Consider the following 15058-nt stretch of genomic DNA (forward strand, 5'->3'; position numbering starts at 1 on the left):
GTTACAACAACAGCAATGAAACCAATACTAGTAGTCAGCATCTCAACATCCACACAAAATGTCTCTCCTGGTAAGAGTTCCACACTTGACCGGTGAAGTATTCTGCACCCATCCGTGCACCAATAACGCGACCTGTCACTAACATCTCAAGGCCACATCCATCCAGGCATCGCCCAGAGGACCTGATCGAACATCTTCCTCCCAAAAGGGTCGTTTCTCCGTGGGAAGATACCTTAAAGAACCCCGCAGCCGTGAAATCAAGGAGAGGGAGATTTAGCCGCTCTGAAAGTCGTATTGAAGAACCATTTACGCCTGCCCAGATAACGTCGGGGCCTTCGGAACACTCGTTCATCTTTCAGCTGTCATCTCGTATCAAAGCGGGATCGGCCATGCGGGAAGGTCTTTGGGGAACGGCAATATAGAGGTGTGGTCCCAGGGGACTGCTCTCCAGGGGTTCTGACATAAAGCAGGCTGTCTCCACGCCACATCATCAGGTGCCTGTTCTCCCCACCTCAGGCTGGCAGCATGGAACCCACACTGGGCTCTGCAGGAATGCAAGCATGGAACTACATCCACATACTCTACTGTCTGCTCAATGAACACCTGACACACAGTTCAGTACCTACTGCACCCTGACACACTCATCTCCATTACTACATGCGATAACATGACTACATACACAGTCAGTTAATACAGGAACTACAGGGGACTTGGGCACTGTGCGAATGGATACGCATTCTCTGCTTTATACTGGACCGGTACAGGTTAGGTGCAGGTCAGAAATACCTGCACAGCTCCAATGTTACCTGCACTAACCTGTATATATATATACTCAGTACATGGACCAGTGCAGGTAAAGTAAGACATCAGAAATACCTACAAAACTCCAATTGTACCTTCACTAACCTGTATGTATCCATATCCAGTACATGGACCAGTACAGGTTAGGTGCAGGTAGACATCAGTTTTACCTGCACTATCCTGTATATGCAGGTGGCATTCCCAGCCGAGACAGTTTCTGCATTGTTGACATACTGTGTACTCAACACACACTCAACCTTTCCACACACAACATACACCGACAACCTAATCTACTGATCTCCATGCATTATATCACCATTACCAAGCACTGAGAAGAAGCCAGGCCTATACACTAGACACGTTTGTAAACAAGTCATTGTTGGTACCTGTACTTAGCTCAGTTGGGCAAATATGTACAATAATGGTCTTGAATCATTTATCAAAGCATTTACACACAGGCATTAACCTTGAGTACTTCCCTGGTTTAACAGTGGATCAACCGACACGTTCACAGAATAACATTTCTAGCTGTAGCGGCTTCCAATTTCAGCATTTACATAACAATTATCCACAATACACATTCCCATACCAGTCTAGTGATCTAAACATACTGAATACAAAATAATCTATGTGGGAAACGTGCATCTCACAGCAGCGCTGTTGTTAGCCATGTGAGGAGACGGAAGGCTTTAACAGTCAGAGGTTGTTTTAGGAATGACAACAGTAGCAGATCATGTATCACCTGAGGCAGGGAATGTTCCCACACCGTACCTGTCTAGACAAACAGGTATTGTTCCCAAACAATGGGCATTACCTGGTGGCAAACACAACATCAGGAAAACCTGGGTAGTAATGGACAGGAAACAGACTTCAGTCTCAAACGTACAGACTTCTCAGGCAGTTCTGGGAAGGGAGGCAGTCAGCTCTTTGTCAAGTCTCAATGGGAGAAATTCAATTTCGCCCAGCGGCCGACTGTGCTGGGAGATGTGCCACAGGACCCGACTACAGGGGACAATATGGTCTGTGCACAGGACCCGACTACAGGGAACAATATGGTCTGTGTGGAGGTGAGAACAAGCCTGGGACTCACCTCACAGCTACAGACAGCACACATCTGCCCACAGGAAGGGAGCTCCGACTGGCCTGGGGGGAAGTTGTGCCTGACCCTCGCTGCTGTTTGCAGTGACACATGATAATGGCTCGCTGTGTGACTGCTGCCGATACTTGACACCGCACGCCAGGAGGGGACACAAGAACAACCCTGACCCTCCCCGTGTGGAGTGGTTTGGTCCGCCCTACTCCAGAGGAATTCCTGCTCGTCAGCAGGTACAAGTGTGGCATGCTAATTGGGCTGGTGACAGGCAGGGTGGGTCCACTTACAAGCAGGGTGGGTTGGCTTGCACTTACAGGCAGGGTGGGTCAGCTTACACTTACAGGCAGGGTGGGTCGGCTTACACTTACAGGCAGGGTGGGTCGGCTTACACTTACAGGTCTGCATGCCAAGTAGAACCAACCTGGCAGGTTTCCAGCATCATCATGTCTCTCTGCTGTCCAGCAGAACTCACTCCAGCTCCAGACCCCGGGACGGACGTGCATATTCACCACCCGGGGAACGCTCCATTGTTGGAGAACGGGTGGGGGCAGCACACCTTTCTGTACACAAAAGCTGTCAGCCGACACCACACCCCCCTAGGTGTGCACCACTATGGCACGGTCCTGTCAGCTGCCCTTTGCGACACTCTGTGTACAAAACAGCCCAGTGTGATGCCGCAAGTGTCAGGTCCCGAATCTCCGTACCACAAAACAGCCCAGTGTCATGCCGCAAGTGTCAGGTACCAACTTTCCGTACCACACAACAGCCCAGTGTGATACCTCCAGTGTCAGGTCCCGAATATGCAACTCTACGCAACTCTACACAATTCCTACACAACTTCTACAGCACTGAAACACGAGAGGGGCAATCACCACAGCAGGAGGGTCTGCATGGGGGGATCCTCTCTGTGTACAAAACAGCCCAGTGTGATACCTTGAGTGTCAGGTCCAAAATATGCAACTCCACACAACTCTACACAATTCGGAATTCCTAAAGCATAGCAACTGGAGAGGGGCTATCAGCACAGCAGGAGGGTCTGCATGGGGGATCCTGATAATCCCAAAGCAAAGCAACCAGAGAGGGGCCATCAGCATGTAGCGAGTGGTGGGGCCAGGGGAGGGTCTGCATGGGGGGGGGGGAGCAACCGGAGATGTGGAAGCAGCACAGCGAGTGGTGGGACCAGGGAAAACCTGTAGTGACATGGAGCGCTGTAGAGGACTGAGGACAGAAGGACAGACAGTCACCCTGGGTGGAGGAGACAACATTAGCCAGCATGTCTTATCAGGAGCGGCAACCCAACATTTCAGACAGTTCGGGGGCATTTCCAGTGTCAGGATCGATCATGCCTCCTGCTATTACTGTGTCCCTCCTGAAAGCTTCATGTCAGGAGCAGACAACAGAACACTTACTGACTTAGGAAGGGGGTCCTCAGAGAGGAATGGGGGGGGGGGGGGTCAACTAAGCACTAGGAAGGGGGTTCTCACAGAAGAACAGGGGGTTCAACTAAGCACTAGGAAGGGGGTTCTCACAGAAGAACAGGGGGTTCAACTAAGCACTTACTGACTTAGGAAGGGGGTTCTCACAGAAGAACGGGGGGTTCAACTAAGCACTTAGGAAGGGGGTTCTCAGAGAGGAACATGGGGTTCAACTAAGCACTTAGGGAGGGGGTTCTAAGATAGGAGAGGGGGGGGGCAACTAAGCATTAGGAAGGGGGTTCTCACAGAAGAACAGGGGGTTCAACTAAGAAGGTGGAGGACTGGTGTTCAAGAACACAAGCAGACTGTTTTGTTTTCTTTTGTTTCATCTTTCTCCTGTACTCAGAGAGACACTTAGAGTTAGACTTTTTCACAATTTAAATCTATGCCAATGTCACCTATGTCTACAAGTTAGACTAAAACCATCTGTAACCATGACAATTCAGAGAGTAATAAAGACACCATCAAAATAACAAAGGGAAGTGTTTTATCTTAACTAGCATAAGCATCCAAGTGCAGTAAAAGATGCCGTAATGCACGGATTAAAACATAATGCAGCATACAAGGAATATTTGTTATGGAAACATAAGGTGTCAGATACATGTATTACATGTAAACAACTAGACATAACTCACATACATGTATGGCCCCCACACACACCTGTAATACATGTGACAGACATAACCCACATATGGTCCACACACACACCTGTAATACATGTGACAGACATAACCCACATATGGTCCACTGATGATCATTGTCTGAGTCTACTATCATTAAAAACAAGGCCATGCCTACAGTGAAGGCTTTCTAATGCTACAGTGAGACAATATTGACTTGAATGTGGCTGAGATGAGAGGAAAGGTAACAAAGGCTGACCCAGTAAAGCTGCCAGGCTATGAATATTTCAGTACCGGCAGCCGTCTGATACGATATGTGGGCCGTGCACCTGACCATGCACGGCAGGCAGGCACGGTGCGGCAGCATCAGGTACAGGGCAGTTGTGTTACTGTATGGTCTGCCATTGTCGAAGGCTTCACACGCTTGTAGAGTGAACTCCTGAAATAACAACCACAAAATAACTGGAATCCATAAGAGCAGGAAAATTGTATGTAACTACAATTTTATGCCTAAGTTTTTCAGATACTTTAATCAAAACATGTTGACACCCTTCTATGCCTCTAACACAATGTCTGTATTACATGCTGTCTGGCTTGGACTGGAAACACAGGCTGGAGCTGAATTGTGATAAGATTCCGACTCCGGTTCTAAGCAGACCGAATCCAAACAGGCTTACGGAAATCCTGCAAGTGCAAAGTACACACGTGTTGGTGGGCTAATGTCATCCTATCAACAACTGTCCCAAAGTGTCAGGCTGTGCTGACGGGGCGGAAGTACGAAGGAAAACACTGGGCGAGACGGCAGATTAGTTACAGCTACAGGCTGCCATGGTCGGCTTCCCCGGGAACAGCTACAGGCTGGCCATGTTCAGCTTCCCTGGGAACAGCTACAGGCTGGGCATGGTCAGCTTCCCTGGGAACAGCTATAGGCTGGGCATGGTCAGCTTCCCTGGGAACAGCTACAGGCTGGCCATGGTCAGCTTCCCTGGGAACAGCTACAGGCTGGCCATGGTCAGCTTCCATTACAGCTACAGGCTGGCCATGGTCAGCTTCCCTGGGAACAGCTACAGGCTGGCCATGGTCAGCTTCCCTGGGAACAGCTATAGGCTGGCCATGGTCAGCTTCCATGGGAACAGCTATAGGCTGGCCATGTTCAGCTTCCCTGGGAACAGCTACAGGCTGGCCATGGTCAGCTTCCCCCGGAACAGCTACAGGCTGGCCATGGTCAGCTTCCATGGGAACAGCTATAGGCTGGCCATGGTCAGCTTCCCCCGGAACAGCTATAGGCTGGCCATGGTCAGCTTCCATGGGAACAGCTATGGGCTGGCCATGGTCAGCTTCCCCCGGAACAGCTATAGGCTGGCCATGGTCAGCTTCCATGGGATACTGTGCAAAGCTGTCTCAAGGACCCCTCCCACCGTCCAGGGACAAAATATGCTTGTTGGGCTGACAAATTTAAAGATTTCAAAAAGTTTGTTAAAAACATTATTTTCGAATCTCAGAACCGATAAATCTACTTGGCGTGGCCTTAAACTTGAGAATTTCCATTTGATTTTGAGCAAAGCTATTCACATTTGTTCACAGCCTGCCCAGAAAACATGCCTACCAAAGAGCCCGGAACTGATCTGGTGACAAGTCCCCTCTGCAATTCCCAACTCCTGCCTCATTGACAAAGTCTCGCCATTCTGCCAGGGAGAAATTTCTGGCGCAAGGCACAGAGGTGTCGCCTCACACAGCGGAATCCACCCGGAACACGGCACAAAAGCTGCCGGTCTTGCATGAAGAGGCACTTTCCCCGCCATATTGTGTGCTGAATAGCTGCATACTGAACAAAACACTTACCACACATTTCTCCTGCATTATCTGGACTGCACAGGCTGTGCATTATCACTTTCCTTGGTACAAACCTAGCTAGAAACGTAAACTGCATCTTCCATTCAACAGGACAAAAAATCACCCCCACCCCACAGGACACAGAATCACCCCCACCCCACCCCACAGAGGCCACCACGGAGGCAAGCGGAACCCAGCTCTGTATCGCCTGGCTACGACCCGGTGAGCAGATAACAGCACTTTAATGATGTGACATGGTTTCATACACTCCTGCCTCAATGCTACTTGAATGTGGGGCACGTGCGATTGTTTTCAGGGTCACCCCTCCCATTTTTCATTTGACCTTGTGGGTAGAGTTTTCACCCTGCATTCAGGAGGTCAGGGTTCAAACCTAAGACTTTAAAAAAGCTTTCTCTACTTAGCACTAACACGAGGAAGAGTTATAATGGACTCTGTGAACACCCTCCACTACCAGTGGACTAGTCCCCTGCCATAGTGGCCCTGTGTGGCCCAAGGGCTACATCAAAATAAAGATGGGCACAGCCCATGAACACCAAAGGTGTGAGAAGGATCGAACATAGCTCTCATTTTCACACATCTGAACACTTCCGGACTGTTCGACTGCCCCAGGCTGAAGCTCAGAGCTGAACAGTTAAAACAAATTGCCTGGACACAAACAGCCGAACTCAGCATATCAACAGCCCGCACACAAACAGCCAGACTCAGCTTATCAACAGCCCGGACACAAACAGCCAGACTCAGCATATCAACAGCCTGGACACAAACAGCCGAACTCAGCATATCAACAGCCCGCACACAAACAGCCAGACTCAGCTTATCAACAGCCCGGACACAAACAGCCGAACTCAGCATATCAACAGCCTGGACACAAACAGCCAGACTCAGCATATCAACAGCCTGGACACAAACAGCCAGACTCAGCAAATCAACAGCCCGGACACAAACAGCCAGACTCAGCATATCAACAGCCTGGACACAAACAGCCAGACTCAGCATATCAACAGCCCGGACACAAACAGCCAGACTCAGCTTATCAACAGCCCGGACACAAACAGCCGAACTCAGCATATCAACAGCCTGGACACAAACAGCCAGACTCAGCATATCAACAGCCCGGCCACAAACAGCCAGACTCAGCATATCAACAGCCTGTACACAAACAGCCAGACTCAGCATATCAACAGCCTGGACACAAACAGCCGAACTCAGCATATCAACAGCCCGGACACAAACAGCCAGACTCAGCATATCAACAGCCTGTACACAAACAGCCAGACTCAGCATATCAACAGCCTGGACACAAACAGCCGAACTCAGCATATCAACAGCCCATACACAAACAGCCAGACTCAGCATATCAACAGCCTGTACACAAACAGCCAGACTCAGCATATCAACAGCCTGGACACAAACAGCCGAACTCAGCATATCAACAGCCCGGACACAAACAGCCAGACTCAGCATATCAACAGCCCGGCCACAAACAGCCAGACTCAGCATATCAACAGCCCGGACACAAACAGCCGAACTCAGCATATCAACAGCCCGGACACAAACAGCCGAACTCAGCATATCAACAGCCCGGCCACAAACAGCCAGACTCAGCATATCAACAGCCCGGACACAAACAGCCAGACTCAGCATATCAACAGCCCGGCCACAAACAGCCAGACTCAGCATATCAACAGCCCGGACACAAACAGCCAGACTCAGCATATCAACAGCCTGTACACAAACAGCCAGACTCAGCATATCAACAGCCTGGACACAAACAGCCGAACTCAGCATATCAACAGCCCGGACACAAACAGCCAGACTCAGCATATCAACAGCCCGGCCACAAACAGCCAGACTCAGCATATCAACAGCCCGGCCACAAACAGCCAGACTCAGCATATCAACAGCCCGGACACAAACAGCCAGACTCAGCATATCAACAGCCCGGACACAAACAGCCAGACTCAGCATATCAACAGCCTGGACACAAACAGCCGAACTCAGCATATCAACAGCCCGGACACAAACAGCCAGACTCAGCATATCAACAGCCTGGACACAAACAGCCGAACTCAGCATATCAACAGCCTGGACACAAACAGCCAGACTCAGCTTATCAACAGCCTGGACACAAACAGCCAGACTCAGCATATCAACAGCCCGGCCACAAACAGCCAGACTCAGCATATCAACAGCCCGGACACAAACAGCCAGACTCAGCATATCAACAGCCTGGACACAAACAGCCGAACTCAGCATATCAACAGCCTGGACACAAACAGCCAGACTCAGCTTATCAACAGCCTGGACACAAACAGCCAGACTCAGCATATCAACAGCCCGGCCACAAACAGCCGAACTCAGCATATCAACAGCCCGGACACAAACAGCCGAACTCAGCATATCAACAGCCTGGACACAAACAGCCGAACTCAGCATATCAACAGCCCGGACACAAACAGCCAGACTCAGCATATCAACAGCCTGGACACAAACAGCCGAACTCAGCATATCAACAGCCCGGACACAAACAGCCAGACTCAGCATATCAACAGCCCATACACAAACAGCCAGACTCAGCATATCAACAGCCCGGACACAAACAGCCAGACTCAGCATATCAACAGCCTGGACACAAACAGCCGAACTCAGCATATCAACAGCCCGGACACAAACAGCCAGACTCAGCATATCAACAGCCCGGCCACAAACAGCCAGACTCAGCATATCAACAGCCCGGACACAAACAGCCAGACTCAGCATATCAACAGCCTGGACACAAACAGCCGAACTCAGCATATCAACAGCCCGGACACAAACAGCCAGACTCAGCATATCAACAGCCCGGCCACAAACAGCCAGACTCAGCATATCAACAGCCCGGACACAAACAGCCGAACTCAGCAAATCAACAGCCCGGACACAAACAGCCGAACTCAGCATATCAACAGCCTGGACACAAACAGCCAGACTCAGCATATCAACAGCCCGGCCACAAACAGCCAGACTCAGCATATCAACAGCCCGGACACAAACAGCCAGACTCAGCATATCAACAGCCTGGACACAAACAGCCGAACTCAGCATATCAACAGCCCGGACACAAACAGCCAGACTCAGCTTATCAACAGCCTGGACACAAACAGCCGAACTCAGCAAATCAACAGCCCGGACACAAACAGCCAGACTCAGCATATCAACAGCCTGGACACAAACAGCCGAACTCAGCAAATCAACAGCCCGGACACAAACAGCCGAACTCAGCATATCAACAGCCTGGACACAAACAGCCAGACTCAGCATATCAACAGCCCGGCCACAAACAGCCAGACTCAGCATATCAACAGCCCGGACACAAACAGCCAGACTCAGCATATCAACAGCCTGGACACAAACAGCCGAACTCAGCATATCAACAGCCCGGACACAAACAGCCAGACTCAGCATATCAACAGCCCATACACAAACAGCCAGACTCAGCATATCAACAGCCCGGACACAAACAGCCAGACTCAGCATATCAACAGCCTGGACACAAACAGCCGAACTCAGCATATCAACAGCCCGGACACAAACAGCCAGACTCAGCATATCAACAGCCCGGCCACAAACAGCCAGACTCAGCATATCAACAGCCCGGACACAAACAGCCAGACTCAGCATATCAACAGCCCGGACACAAACAGCCAGACTCAGCATATCAACAGCCTGGACACAAACAGCCGAACTCAGCATATCAACAGCCCGGACACAAACAGCCAGACTCAGCATATCAACAGCCCGGACACAAACAGCCAGACTCAGCATATCAACAGCCTGGACACAAACAGCCAGACTCAGCATATCAACAGCCCGGCCACAAACAGCCGAACTCAGCATATCAACAGCCCGGACACAAACAGCCAGACTCAGCATATCAACAGCCCGGCCACAAACAGCCAGACTCAGCATATCAACAGCCCGGCCACAAACAGCCAGACTCAGCATATCAACAGCCCGGCCACAAACAGCCGAACTCAGCATATCAACAGCCCGGACACAAACAGCCGAACTCAGCATATCAACAGCCCGGACACAAACAGCCAGACTCAGCATATCAACAGCCCGGACACAAACAGCCAGACTCAGCATATCAACAGCCCGGCCACAAACAGCCAGACTCAGCATATCAACAGCCCGGCCACAAACAGCCGAACTCAGCATATCAACAGCCCGGACACAAACAGCCAGACTCAGCATATCAACAGCCCGGACACAAACAGCCGAACTCAGCATATCAACAGCCTGGACACAAACAGCCGAACTCAGCATATCAACAGCCCGGCCACAAACAGCCAGACTCAGCATATCAACAGCCCGGCCACAAACAGCCGAACTCAGCATATCAACAGCCTGGACACAAACAGCCGAACTCAGCATATCAACAGCCCGGACACAAACAGCCAGACTCAGCATATCAACAGCCTGGACACAAACAGCCGAACTCAGCATATCAACAGCCCGGACACAAACAGCCAGACTCAGCATATCAACAGCCCGGACACAAACAGCCGAACTCAGCATATCAACAGCCTGGACACAAACAGCCAGACTCAGCATATCAACAGCCCGGCCACAAACAGCCAGACTCAGCATATCAACAGCCTGGACACAAACAGCCGAACTCAGCATATCAACAGCCCGGCCACAAACAGCCAGACTCAGCATATCAACAGCCTGGACACAAACAGCCGAACTCAGCATATCAACAGCCCGGCCACAAACAGCCAGACTCAGCATATCAACAGCCTGGACACAAACAGCCAGACTCAGCATATCAACAGCCCGGCCACATCCAAACACTCCAAACCCCTCTGTGGAAACCTGGCGAGGTATGTGCAAAATTCCTGGTGCACAAAGCTGTAATTACAGCTGAAAGCTCGGAGAGTTTCCCAGGTTTCCTTTCTTGTGGTCAGGCCGGCGTTACAATCCTGTCTGATCCTACACAAATGGGGGAATTATACACTGCAGTGTGAGGGAGGAGTTAATTATAGGTGCAGCAACAAGAGTGGGGTATTATCTACGCCCAGAGACAGATGCGCCACTTTAGAAGGACAATAGACAAAAAGATGTCCCAATACAAAACATTTACTTCCAAATCCATTCAGTTCTCCAGCAATATTAATACAAGGAGCAGATGTTGAGACAAGCCTTTTCTTTCAAGACTTCTTACAAATCCAAATCTAAGAAAGAAAAATGAAGAAAACATCTACCATAAACATGTAACAGTCTCAAGTCCAGATGAAAAGGAAGGCATTCTTAATGTTAGTAAATACCTGATACATTAACTTGTACAATAAGAAACTAAAATCCTAAACTTCATCTGTCAAAATCAACTTGAATATTCTGGTCCCACCAAGCTCAGCTCTACTAAGTACAGGTCCAGGTCCTGCATATAAATGTTCAAAAGCTCGAAAACAGTTATTTCTTCCATACCATGTAACATGTAAACTACCTGCACAGCTCCAATTCTACATGTACCTGCAGTTCTACTGAATAGTACCTGTACATGCAGGAGTACATGTAAAACTACATGCACAGCTCCAATTCTACATGTACCTGTACATGCAGGAGGCATTTCCATCCCTGAGTCTTTAGTCCTGACTTAGATGTGAACAGGCTCCCAGCAGCACTTAACTCATTAAGGCGTTTTCTTACAGCCTAATGAAAAGTGCAGGCCAGACGACTGCAGCGTGATGGAAATTGAATCCTAATCCCGACTTTCAAACAACCCAATGATGACCAATTTACCCGGTGTACTTATAGACAAACACCCGAATCAAGTCAAACCTGCGAGCTGACCAGGAATGGTTGTACTTATAGACAAACACCCAAATCAAGTCCAACATGCGAGCTTACCGGGTATGGTTGTACTTATAGACAAACACCCGAATCAAGTCCAACATGCGAGCTTACCAGGTATGGTTGTACTTATAGACAAACACCCAAATCAAGTCAAACCTGCGAGCTTACCAGGTATGGTTGTACTTATAGACAAACACCCAAATCAAGTCAAACCTGCGAGCTTACCGGGTATGGTTGTACTTATAGACAAACACCCGAATCATGTCCAACATGCGAGCTTACCGGGTATGGTTGTACTTATAGACAAACACCCGAATCATGTCCAACATGCGAGCTTACCAGGAATGGCCAGGCGCCTGATATCTACATGCAGTCATCATCAGCTTGCCACACTATTTCATGTTACCCCAGGACCTGTTCCATAAGTGCTGATCTTATTTGCAAGACAAAAACAACATTCCCATGCTGGGACTCTCTGGTCTTAAAAACCACCAACAATTCAGGTACATTTTGTACTTAGACATACAGAAGCAGCATCTGCTTTGAAAACAACTGCTAAATACACATGAAAAAATCATTAAAATTTTAGGGAATTTCTTCAGTGAAATGTTCATGTAAATATATAACATGGTACAAAATCACATTTCAATACTGTTATATTATTAGAAAAATGCATTACAATGTTATTAACGTGTGTCCAAAATAAATATCATCCAGAAAGATGGCAATGCTGGAAACAACAGCTGATAATGTAAAAATTCATAATTGAGAACAACCGCCAAAGATGACATTTTGATTAAATCTAAATCACCAGTGAAAATAAACTGACTCTCTGGATTTTGTCTAACCCTCATAAACCAGCAAAGATGTACTCCTGACATGGAAGGATGAATGTGCACATCCCCGATAAATGACTAGCTTATTTAGAACCCACCTCGCACATTGTTCCAACAGCCTCGCGCGCTGTTCCAATAGAGCCATGCACAGTTTAAACCCACCTCATGTACTGTTCCACCTCATGTACTGTTCCAATAGAGCCATGCAGGATGTAATATTCCTTCCTGCCACGGCCAGTTTGCAAGCATGTGACTCTCACCACCTCGCTACGCACACTGCACTTCCGACGGGATATCTATTTTCTCATGCACTCAGCCATGACCACCCCCACCAATCACCAATGCTGTTCTACGGTGCAACTTGGTGTGTGAGAGTCTCAGCATGAGGGTTTTCTAACCTGTAATCTGATTGGTTTAGCCTAAGGCAGCAGTAGCCAATCAGGAGAGGGGACAGGTCTCCAGGTACCATTTGAATCAGGCAGGCAGGCCAGGTGACTGAGAGGGCTGCCTGCGGCTTTAGCCACTCATTCTTTGGGAGCAGATGTTGTCAATTCTGTTGCTAAATCTGTCATTTTAAGCTTATAAAAATACATCTTTATCAATTCTATTGCATAAAGTTCAGATCTTTTTGACAGATGGGGTGAAATTTTCCCGTCCCAACTATAGGGATGCATACCTAAACGCTGAACCTATCCGGACTCATAAAAACGTTTAGGTTCAGGTCCAACAAACCCGACACCCACATGGCCATGGATAGCTCTTATCTGTCTATCTGTAATAGGGACTTTGCGAGCTATAGCTGCCAATATGCACACCCACATGGCCAAGGATGGCTTATCGTTCCATCTGATGACTCCAGTGAGAAGGAATAAAGGACCAGGCTCCTGCAAGCTGAGAGCGATTCTCAGATACATCAATACAGGCACGGACAAATCGATTGGTAGGAGTCAATTTCAGTTCTGTAGTTTGGAGGATATACTGTAATATCTGCCACCTTGCTATCACTGTCACAGTAAACTGTAGGCTGGGGGTGATGTGACAAACAGGAATCCACGGTCACAAGCTAGTTTGGTTCTAAACATGCACACAAATCTGTTAAAAATCTTTGCGTACCAAGGCACAGACTTTCCTTCAGACTCAGTTTTCATGTCCATCACAATTTCTGTTTATCCAGGAACCAACCAATCGGATTGGTGCGGCCTTACGGAACAACTCAGCAAGGATTTAAACTCCCGACCTCCTGGTCCAAACGTGACGTTGCTAACCGCAACACCACACAATGATGCCCAAACCTGTACACTCAGTGAGACTTTAACTAGTTTTAGCACCAACCTTACTGAAGTTTCGCTGTCCTTTTCTCCAGCAATTCGACTGTTAAATCCAGCCATGGATTTTCCTGTCACATCCACGGCTCCGATTCGGCCGGGTTTCTGCCGTGTGTGCTATCAGCCGGTCCCAGCCGCCGGCACAGCCACACAATCGGGCCATTGCCAAGGATGAGCCATGGCTTTCCAACGCTACAAGGATGAGCCATGGCTTTCCAACGCTACAAGGATGAGCCATGACTTTCCAACGCTACAAGGATGAGCCATGGCTTTCCAACGCTACAAGGATGAGCAATGACTTTCCAACGCTACAAGGATGAGCAATGACTTTCCAACGCTACAAGGATGAGCAATGGCTTTCCAACGCTACAAGGATGAGCCATGGCTTTCCAACGCTACAAGGATGAGCCATGACTTTCCAACGCTACAAGGATGAGCCATGGCTTTCCAACGCTACAAGGATGAGCCATGACTTTCCAACGCTACAAGGATGAGCCATGACTTTCCAACGCTACAAGGATGAGCAATGGCTTTCCAACGCTACAAGGATGAGCCATGACTTTCCAACGCTACAAGGATGAGCCATGGCTTTCCAACGCTACAAGGATGAGCAATGACTTTCCAACGCTACAAGGATGAGCCATGGCTTTCCAACGCTACAAGGATGAGCAATGACTTTCCAACGCTACAAGGATGAGCAATGACTTTCCAACGCTACAAGGATGAGCCATGACTTTCCAACGCTACAAGGATGAGCAATGGCTTTCCAACGCTACAAGGATGAGCCATGACTTTCCAACGCTACAAGGATGAGCCATGGCTTTCCAACGCTACAAGGATGAGCAATGACTTTCCAACGCTACAAGGATGAGCCATGACTTTCCAACGCTACAAGGATGAGCCATGGCTTTCCAACGCTACAAGGATGAGCCATGACTTTCCAACGCTACAAGGATGAGCCATGACTTTCCAACGCTACAAGGATGAGCCATGACTTTCCAACGCTACAAGGATGAGCAATGACTTTCCATATGCCGTAAAGGCGAACAAAAATGGCTTTTCATAATTGCTATAAGTACGGTATGAGCAATGGCTTTTCATATGCTATAAAGGCCAACAAAAATAGCTTTTCATATGCCACGCAGGCCAACAAGAAATGGCTTTTCACACGCCACAAAGGCTGACTGATGGGTACAATATGATGGGAGCGACA

The 15058-nt window shown here is 48.7% G+C and overlaps 1 protein-coding gene across 4 annotated transcripts in view; it reads right to left on the bottom strand.

Moving 5' to 3' along the window:
• LOC136442793 (D-glucuronyl C5-epimerase B-like) overlaps nt 1-15058 on the bottom strand; it is a 54766-nt gene that overhangs the window by 22884 nt on the left and 16824 nt on the right. Inside the window, exon 1 of one of the 4 annotated variants that reach the window (XM_066439715.1) lies at nt 12700-12786. The exons of 2 other annotated variants lie outside the window; for them this stretch is intronic. The gene's annotated coding sequence lies outside the window, so the exon portion shown is untranslated. Of the gene's footprint in view, nt 1-1891; nt 2178-12699; nt 12787-15058 lie in introns of those variants that run through there. One more of the 4 variants, XM_066439714.1, reaches the window with a different exon arrangement.

This window comes from Branchiostoma lanceolatum, chromosome 10, assembly GCF_035083965.1.
Source record: "Branchiostoma lanceolatum isolate klBraLanc5 chromosome 10, klBraLanc5.hap2, whole genome shotgun sequence".
Classification (NCBI taxonomy): domain Eukaryota; kingdom Metazoa; phylum Chordata; class Leptocardii; order Amphioxiformes; family Branchiostomatidae; genus Branchiostoma; species Branchiostoma lanceolatum.